At 44.6% G+C, this 10255-nt stretch overlaps 1 protein-coding gene across 1 annotated transcript in view; it reads right to left on the minus strand.

The window, feature by feature from the left end:
* LOC130122774 (protein FAM53B-like) overlaps positions 1-9132 on the minus strand; it is a 38164-nt gene extending 29032 nt beyond the window's left edge. Inside the window, exon 1 of the mRNA XM_056291789.1 lies at positions 8982-9132. The gene's annotated coding sequence lies outside the window, so the exon portion shown is untranslated. The remainder of the gene's footprint in view (positions 1-8981) is intronic.
* Positions 9133-10255: the final 1123 nt, after the last annotated feature.

The raw sequence follows: 10255 nt of genomic DNA on the forward strand, positions 1-10255 counted from the left end.
CGAAGCAAAGGATCAACAAGTCATGGTAACAGTAGTAATAGAATTTGGGCCTATTAAATCCTGAGGGGGGGGAAAGTAACTAGGTTGATTTCCTTAGGAGCTATACCTCCTGGTAACCCCGACCACGTTTTCTTCTCTGTAAAATGGGGTGCAGAAAGCAGCCCTTGTCACACAAAAGACAATGACTCAGGAGGGCTTTAGAAAGGGCAGCAAAGATAATATGGCTCCATGCCCAGGCTGAGATTTGTGCAGGCAGATGAATAGAAGCCTATTTAGTGCTTGTGATGGGGTGTTTGGTGTCCATCACCAATTGGCTCTGCTTGCAGCATACTTGTGCGAAGCACGTCTGGTGTCAAGCCTTTGATCAGTGGCCCTAAATGAATGGAGCCCCCTAATCTTATAATAATGGAATTATCAGCGCAAAACAAACAAACCAATTGTGCAGTGTATGGGAAGTAACATATGTGTGGCATCGGTACAACTGTGAGAAAGATATTAGTAAACCAACAAAGATTTCACAAATTTCACACGGAGAAAAAGAGAAGGGTGCCTCTATGTCAGCCACGTGCTGTGCAACTAACTCCAAATTGGCAGCAGCCCAAATCTTACATACACTTTCAATCTTCTGAAAAGAAATTATCGAAGGGACGTCTCTACTTTTAGAATGGACATCGAATTTTAGTAGAGCACTGAACATAAACGCTTGTGTAAAAATGAACCATGTGGTATTTGCCTTTTTACCTTCCTGTATGATTTCTGTATGCCATCAGTACCTTTTACAGGCAGCTATCCCCATAGCAAGGCTATGAGGCCATGCTAGGACTGTGTGTCCATCCACCAAGTGACTGTTCTTTGGGGAAGTGTGCATGAACCTGAACTTTAATTGAGGGTGGTATGGGCTTGAGCTGTGGGGGCAGCATTAATTTAGACCCAGACATTAAATAAATAAATAAATAAATAGATAGATAGATAGATAGATAAATAAATAAATAAAAAATTGCCACAAAATACTGGAAAAAAATTTGGAAATCAAACTTGAAGTCCATCACTTCTCCACATCCTTCAAAGCTATTTAGAATATTGCAGGCTAAATAAGGGCGAAACTCTCTTATCCGCCTTTGTGGTCAGGAAATTAGTTCAGGCAGAAAACATGCAGTGTATTTTGCACACTCATCATTCGCAGACGTTTTTTGTTGCCTGTGTTGCTGGGTGAGAAACTGGGCCTCATTCTCTTGCGAAAATTGGTGGCGTAGTTTGGTCAATTAAGGGTTAACACCCAGCCACCCCTCACTCATATATTGAATCCGAGGTCGTAAAAATGGTCCTGGGGAGGTCAAGGCATACCATTGGCTCCTCTGGCCATCACCCCTAGCACCCGCTGGTGGGGGCACTTTGTCCAAAAACAACACGCCATCATGCAACTAGATTTTCAGAGGCGCATAAACAATGAAGCACTTATTCAGTCAAACTTTATGCTTCATCAGTGGCGAGGTTCTGGCTTCCTCTTACAGATTCCCCGAGACGTTTCTCTAACGACACTGACAGTGAACCTCTGCACAAATACAGCTGGTACTTTATCTCTAAACTTGATGAGCAGTTTTAAAAAGATCATTTGCTTCACTTTATCTTATAAAGGCAAGCAGTCACCCGTAACAAAAGCTCCAGAATTGAAGGAGGTGGATGAAATAAAACTGGTAAAAACTTCTTTTTTTTTTGTATTTGTACTTCAAATACAACATACTTTTGTGGAAGCAACCTGATATTCAAGCCATGTAAATACCAAGGATAATGGCATACCTGCTGCCTTTTATGTGTGTATTTTTTCAGGTATTTAGACAAGTATAACACGTATATACACACGGATACACACAAACATCAATATACACTTCCCCTATACACTGTGAATATACTTCCCTTGTACTATTCAATTTTACTGGGTGTTGGTAGCAGTGAAAATCTTAGAAAATCTGTGGGGGGGAAAAACAGCGATTGCACAAGGTCGTGTGGAAACTGTTTACTTCACATATAAAGTAACACATAACCCACTCGTTCTTTCATTAAGCAGAGGACAGCAGCTGTAAGGCACATCATGTAACATCGTGATTTCACATCCACATTCCAAGTATGCTGCAATATATTGGGTGCGTGTAATTAGTTGCTAGAGATAAAATTAAGCAAAGCACAACCTCAAAATCAAAAGATTACAGCACCTCACACTGCATGAATCTTTTCTCAACTGAACAGTTTTGCTATTCAGAAGGGCCAGTTTGTATCTATAAATCACTTAAAGGCATGAGCTGTCAAGCTCAGTATTCCTATGACTTCAGTCTTTGGCTATGGCATCCATGTACGTAACATAAGATAAGGGCATCCGGGTGGTGCAGTGGTCTATTCCATTGCCTACCAACACGGGGATCGCCGGTTCGAGTCCCCATGTTACCTCCGGCTTGGTCGGGTGTCCCTACAGACACAATTGGCCACGTCTACAGGTGGGAAGCCAGATGTGGGTATGTGCCCTGGCCGCTGCACTAGCACCTCCTCTGGTTGGTCGGGGCGCCTGTTCAGGGGGGAGGGGAAACTTGGGGGAATAGCGTGATCCTCCCACGTGCTACCTCCCCCTGGCGAAACGCCTCACTGTTGGGGGAAAAGAAGCAGCTGGAGACTCCACATGTATCAGAGGAGGCATGTGGTAGTCTGCAACCCCCGCCAGATTGGCAGAGGGGATGGCGCAGTGACCGGGACTGCTCGGAAGAGTGGGGGTAATTGGACGGGTACAATTGGGGAATAAAAAAAAGGGGGGGTAACATAAGATACAGGTGGTTATGTGAAAAAAGCAGACTTATCACCTAGTTATTGTAAAGAAAAAAAGCTAGACTGGTCATTGCTTCATGATAGGTGGTGTGTTAGCGTTTGTGGACATTGGACTGCTTGCTAAACTGTGCCATTGCTGTACAGTTACATGCAACCTGTAAGGTTAAACAGCTTTGCAGTGCAATTTCAAACTAATTTTGTTGGGCCTTGTTCAGACTGCAGGCAAACCAGATTTGTTTCTCAAATCAGAACTTTAAGACAGACTGTCCTCACTGTAATTTGGAAGTGATCAGATTGGATTTGTGTGTCCAGACATCACCACCCTATCTGTATGGGTTGCTGTGGTAACAACATAGGCATGCGTGACTACGTACGCTGGTGATGCAGTTTACCAACACAGAAGCAGGAAAAATGTAGATCCATCGTCATCCCGCCCTCCCAACACTCGTGCTGTCAAGTTGTGGTGCAGATCTCCTCTGTCGCACCAGATAAATTCAGCGACGGAGGAGGCTGGTATACAGTGCGATGTTCCATGCCGCTCCACTTCCGTCAGTCTGGATTTGAAGTCGTCATTGTGTGTCATGTTGTGAGAGGTGCAAAAGACAGTTTGGAATCTGATTTGGGCAGCCAGAGTGTTCAGACTGAGACGCATCTGTAGAAATTTGATTGGAATCACATTTCAAAACCCTTCCAAATGTGGTTTCGATCCGATTTGCAAAAACCTTATTTCATGTGGGGGGTTTTTTTTTTGACCATACTTTCTAAAATCAATCTTGATACAATCTGGATATGCCAAAAAAAAACCAGATTTGGGCTGGCAGTCTGAACAAGGCCTCGATGACTTGACTGGAGTAGGCTCAGGTGTTTCAGTTTGAGTAGAGGAAGGTATGCAGCCTCTTGCCCCCTAGAGTGACCCTCGCATGCCAGGACCCTCCATACATCAGGTAGCCCACTAATTATACCCCCCTCCCCCAAATACCTCTGTGCCTTTCCGCTCAAGGTTTCCCCCATAACCCATGAGTGCCTGTTCTGTTCTGTGCACACTAACCAGAGCCCTAATCCATCAGGGATACATTACATGGGAACCTCCAGACCTGGCTGAGACAGTGTAATCCCTCTCATGAAGCGCCATCAGGGGGACCCATTCCACGCTGTATAAATAGGTGACGTTAACATATATTGTCAATTCCAATCAACGGCCAAAGTGTAGAGTGGCACCGCTGCAACAATGGAGTAGTGATGTAATACCACACTTTATGCCCAATATTCTAGAGGTCTGTTGGGGTTGAAAGGGATTTAAATTGGGTTTGGGTGGGAGCGTGTCTGAGAGAAAGCCAAAAGCAGCATTCTAGGGAGATCATTCATTTATTCATGATAGGGCAAAACGCACCATATGGGCTCTTTGACTGCTTTATATACTGTGCAGTGATAAAGTCCATATGCTGTGCAACAAGAAAAGAGCTTTAGCAAAAGCCTCTCCTAAACACCAATCTCCCACTTTTACAAGGCTGTAATTCTGACTAGCAGCACTAATGTCATCGATAAACATATTGTAGATTATTTTGCCTGCTGCAGAGCTCGAATCGCACTTCAGAATGGCCTATATGAGTCTCCAATACAACACCTCAGTCAGATGTCTTACTCTGTCATCTGAAATACATTGTCCAGACAGCTGCTGAGAATCAGCTGATCTTTTATATCAGTAGGTAATTGGTCACAATTTTTTTTCCTGGCTGTTTTGTCTTGTGTCGTTGTCTACAATAAAAGCAACCATGCACTGCTTTTTGCAATGACCTGCAGGTGCAGATCAAACATGTTTAACGGAGAACCAGTTAAAATATAGAGCTCTTGAGCCTGGAGCTGGCACATGTCTCCATGATGATAGACCTACTTCTTGACAGCGGGAGTGTCAAGACACACTAGCCCTGTTCTCAGGCCTAGGCTTGCAAAAACAGCCCATTCTGGAGGATATTGCACATTACACACAGGGCTGGAGCAAGGCAAAGCCATAGTAATGTACTGTTGAACTGGTGCAACTTGGGGGTGGAAGGTAACTGCTCAAGTTTTGACATGGGTACCCCATGTGGAAAACAGGTTCTGCAAATAAGACATATTTGGCTGAGTAAGCCAAAGATCAACAGAAACTTTCCTTTCTCTTCTCTGTTTTTGGGGATGTGAGTGGGTGTTTAGGTACTCGACTAAAACAGGATAGAAGTTGACCAAGCCTTGCGTGATTAAGACGGGAGCTATGTGGTCGCACTATCAAGGCAGCATTGCGAGTCGTCATGCAAAGGCAGCTGAGGAAAATAAAAAAGAATAATGACAACAATTGTTGCTCATAACAGGAATCTTACAACGTAAGTTACAGGACAGTAGAGGACAAAAGATGAGGTCACTCCGGTCTATGTGGAATTTCCAGCATTAAAATAAAGAAATGTTAAGATGAGGGTGTGCACGCACGCACACACACACACACACACACACACACACACACACACACACACACACACACACACACACACACACACACACACACATGCATCACCTTGGCATGCAACACAGAAAGAAAGCACTTTAATGCAACACTGGGATGCGGATTAACTTTGACTAACAAATCTATGCAAATAAGGTGTTTTCTCTGTTTTTTTTAAGTGGTGACAAAAGCAGGACCAGAGCTTGAGACTGGGAAATATAGCAGCCCTGGAAACAGGTTTGTGTTTTTTCCTCCTTCTATCACCACTTGGACACACCTTTTCCTGTGGAGCCGTTGCTGGAAAAAAAAAACTTGTCTCTATGGACAGATAAGTTGTCACATCCGTCACTTACTCCAATAACAGAGCTAAAAAAAAAAAAAGAAAAGAAAAGAAAAAAATTCCACAGAATACAGGAATTTTTCGAGAACTAGGGTTATTCAATTGTCTGAGAAGCAGGCTGTTAGAATGACCCTACCCCCCCACCCCCCTCATCATCATCTGGTCTTCCTCCCTTTCCTCCTGTCTCAGGACAGGAGACAAGGGAAGAAGACAACTTAATAATCAGTGGGACGTGACAATGGGATGATTGTGGGGCTCTTCTGTGAAGTATTTAAAAATGGCTACCACCCGATCCCAGAATGCTTTTCATCCTTAAGTAGAGTCTGGTGTCTGTCTTGGAAGGGGGGGGGGGGGGTTGGTCGGGAGTGTTTCCCCGGTCAGTGCAAGAATGCCTCTTTTCTTCTCAGCTGCAGGTCTTCGGCTTTGTGGCTCTGGAGATGTCAGACTTTGAAATGTGTCATGTAAATGAGCAAGGCCTATATACACGGCGGGGATAAACAGTATCTAAACACACATGTGTGTGAACTGTTGTTTTGAGCTGTGGCCAAAAGGGTGTGTGTGTGTGTTTTAGTGTCTAACACAGCATTGGCTATGACACTGGGTCCTGGAGACGAGAGGGAAGCCGTTAAAATGAAAAGCAAGGAGCATAAAGGCGCAGACAGACATGGCTAACAATCCCTTCTTTTTTTTTCTGGTAGCCTGGCATACCGCCTTAAGCCACTGAACAAGTCAAAGAAAGAAAGAGAGGTGCAGAATCGGAGAAAGAAAGAGATTAACTACGTGTGGGAGAAAAGCAGGAAGGAGCAAGGGTGAAATATGGAAAACACGGGGGCAGACGAATGGGGAGAAAAAGTGCCTGTGAGAGAGGGTGGCAGAGGGTGAGCTAAATAGACAGAGAGAATGACCCAGTGCCTGCAGAGCACGCAGGCACGCAGCTGCCCACTCGCAGAAAGGAGCTCTAACAGGGCCTTTTGCAGACAACACAAAAGCCTTGCAAATGTGCACGTCCTGAGCACAAACTGGAGCACAGAGTGATTCCCCCTTAAAAAAACCAACTAGCGTTAATTGCCTCCATAAATTATGGTTATCCCGTGTCCAAAACAAGTCCCTCTTGTCCATGTACAGACTAGCCCATCTATCTGCATCAATCCCATTTAACGTGACAAGTCATCAAGTGGAGCAATTCCAACATATCAAGTTCTACTGTAATGAAAAGCACAAGGGAGTCAATTATCAGGAACCGAGACAGACAGAGATAGAGGTGTTTGTTTGCCCGAGAGGGAAATTATTCGTTGCATTCTGTTAAACCGAATTTTTGTCAAGTTAAGGACATAAAATGTGGCAACATGGCCGGTTCGTTTCTGATTTCATTTTTTGCAGCGCTCCGTCTTTCTGCTACTTCACAAATCAGAGGGAAGATTAAAGAGGCTCACTTCTGGCAAGTTACAACCATATCAACTCTTCTTCTGTCGCCACAAGATAAAATGGCAGAATTAAAATACTCAAACCAGTTCCTTTGAAACCTGAACAATCAGCCCATAGAGAGTGTGAGGCACTCATAAGTTACCCTTATCAACATGCTCTTTGTAATTAGATGCCGCAGCTGGTATGAGATTAAATCTGTGCCTAACTTTCTGCTTCGCCTCCGAGTCGAACCGCTCATGTTTAGAACAGCATTTGATGTAAGGGAATCTCGAAACCACAATTACATTCCCTGCTTAGCCCAGCAGTTAACCAAGCTATTGGCCAATCCTTGTAATGAGTTATGTAGTGGGGAATAAACCCAGCTAATCTCATTTAACCCACCATTTTAATGAGGAAATAGAGGTTACCCACCTATTCAGCTCATATAAACTGTTACAATTCAAATCCACATTATGATATAAAGTCAGTTTTATCAAATAACAGATGTACTGGGGGGGGGGCAACAGTAATTTCAGAAACAGCCCATATTACAGCTAGTAGGAAATTATGATTCTGTAATTCTATAATATTAGGTATTCCCCCTGTGGCGGTATTAGTCCATAGTTTACTCGTCTTTTCAAAGATACTCATATTTTCAAACCCAGTACACTGTGAGATAATTAAAACTTCTGCCTGCACATCAACAATAACCTCTGCTAATTTTCTGACAAGACAAAACTATAGATGAGGATGTCAGGTGGGCAATCTTCATGTGACTGTGGCTTGATTAACATGTGCTTGTTTCAATGCATTGGACATACAATAGTCCTAGACCTATAACAGCAACAAAAATACACTGCACTATAGAATTCGCATTGAATTCATCAAACAGAGTTAACCCCCCCCCCCCCCCCCGTTGCGTCTGCCTGATGCCAAAACGATGCACGTCTGCGTGATGCCAAAACGATGAATTGTTCTGGCCTACATCCCATAATAAGATAATAATAGAAGAGACGAAATTAAAGAACACAGTGACACGTGGATGGAGTAGCAGAAAACAAGCAACCTTCTCTGCTCGCGGCCACAAGCGAGATGCGCGATGCTGACGGAAGATGCCACTTTATGCACATGCTCCTAAAATGTGCCTGTGCACGCCAGCGTGCGCCTATGTGACTCATCATTAAGCGGGCTCGGGCATTTTCTCACAGTGCTGCGTCGCTATCAGATGCAGGGAAACCACACTGCCCTCCACTTGCAGACTCCTGACACCAGGTCTCTATAAACAGATCGTCGTCAGTCGATAGCTGATGGGCTCCGAGATTGCCCTGACACCAAGCCCACGTCTCCATGCGATAGGATGGAGTCTTAACGATGGGGTCACGTACCTCTCTTAAAAACAGGTAACCGGGCAGAAGTTCTTACGACAGCGGTAAGGTTTTGTCGGGGTGTCCAAAGGTTCAGCGGACAAACCGAAACAAACTAGCTCTCTCACTTCAAGCCACTTTCTTTAACCGAACACTCATTCGGGACAGGCGTCATGCGTTGGGTTTATCCTTATAGCAGCCGTTCATGGCTGTTGTAATAACGTGGTAACAGTCCACTAGCCATTAGGACGTTCTCCAGAACTACATACACCCTGCAGCTGTATTGTGCCAACTATGGAAAAACAGGCAACTGTAGAGCTTGAATGAGTAAGGCAACTCTATAAGCAATAAAGACCAGGAGGAGGGGGAGGGGGGTGGGCAAACTTTTTAGGTTATGCTCAACTTTGTGTTGAGTGTTAAAATACCCGCTGTTTTCTGCACAGTGCTGCGATGTAAAGTCACACGCAGAACAAACCCCATCATCTGTACAAGACAAAGTTACTCCCCTATGAGTTTCGAGCGACAAGAAACGATGATCCCCAGTTTACTTTATTTAAGTTAGAAGGTATCTAAATAGATGCTCTACTACCTGGCCAGCAGAGATTCTTTGGAGTTAAGTCATCTTCGTTTTCTGCAACAAAGGACCAGAAAAAAATAAAATAACGAAAGGTTTCTCAGACCTGGCATCCAGCCTCACGGCGCAGCCAGTGTGAAACTGACGAACTGCGTGCAACGGAGCAGCGTCGGCGCTTTAGCCTCAGCATTGAATGTAACAATATCCGCATACAGCCATACCATTTTGAGAGAAGGGGGGGCATTTTTTCGTGGAGCTCTTTTTTTTATCTGCAAGACGGCCGGCAAACATCAACGAGTGGATTAAAACTATTATTAAAAAGTCCATGTAGTGTGTATAAAAACAAATGAAGCTTCGTTACCGTAAGCATATCGATGAGCAAAGTTGAAAACAACACTATCTTACAACCCACGCGTTCCGACACTTTTCCACATGGTATGATCCGCCGATGCCTTTCCCTAGAGCTGTTCACCTTTTACTACTTTGCACAACCACACTTTTCTCTCATGGTCCTCGTTTAGGCCTATAATTTTGTCAGCGTTATAGTTCAACATAGATCTGCAGAACGCTTTTCAACCATCCGCTTCAGAAATATTCCCCACTTGGTTGTCAAACACGTCAGGTGTTATTCTATTTCAATCATTGCCCAACAACGTGGAAAACAAAGTTGGACAGACAACCAGAAATAGATCACCGTGGATTTGTGCATTGTGACGTGGGCTACTGTAATAAGAAGAAAATACTTTATTTGTCTTAGGGCTAACACACACGCACGCACGCACGCACGCACGCACGCAGGGAGGGGTGGCTGAAGATATGTTTCCTCTGAATTTTTCCCATCCTCGCTGTCCTTCCTCCAGGGGCAGTCAGGAGCAGTGGGCAGCCCTTTTTGTTCAGCGCCCTGGGATCAGTTCCAGGTGGATGTCCATGTCGTGGTCAGGGACAGGACGGGAGAGCCTTCTGCATGTTTTTATTTGGGTTCTTTGGGGGGGGGGGGGTTATGTTGGAGGAAACACACCTGAGCATGGGGAGAACATGCAGAGTACACACAGATAGCCACTGCACACCAACAGGCCTGGGGCAAACATGCAAACTCCCCAAGTGCCAACCCCCGCCTCAGGCAGGAATCGAACCTAGGACCTTCTTGCTGTGAGATAGTAATCCTTGAGGCAATTACTAAAAACCTTTTGACAGAGGAAAACGTTTGAATCCTGTGAAAGGAAAGATTTCCCCCATCCATGTTGGCTTCCCTGCCATGGAAAACTGTACTGCTGCATGGTGGAGTAATT

The sequence above is a fragment of the Lampris incognitus genome, chromosome 13, assembly GCF_029633865.1.
Source record: "Lampris incognitus isolate fLamInc1 chromosome 13, fLamInc1.hap2, whole genome shotgun sequence".
In the NCBI taxonomy this organism is placed as follows: domain Eukaryota; kingdom Metazoa; phylum Chordata; class Actinopteri; order Lampriformes; family Lampridae; genus Lampris; species Lampris incognitus.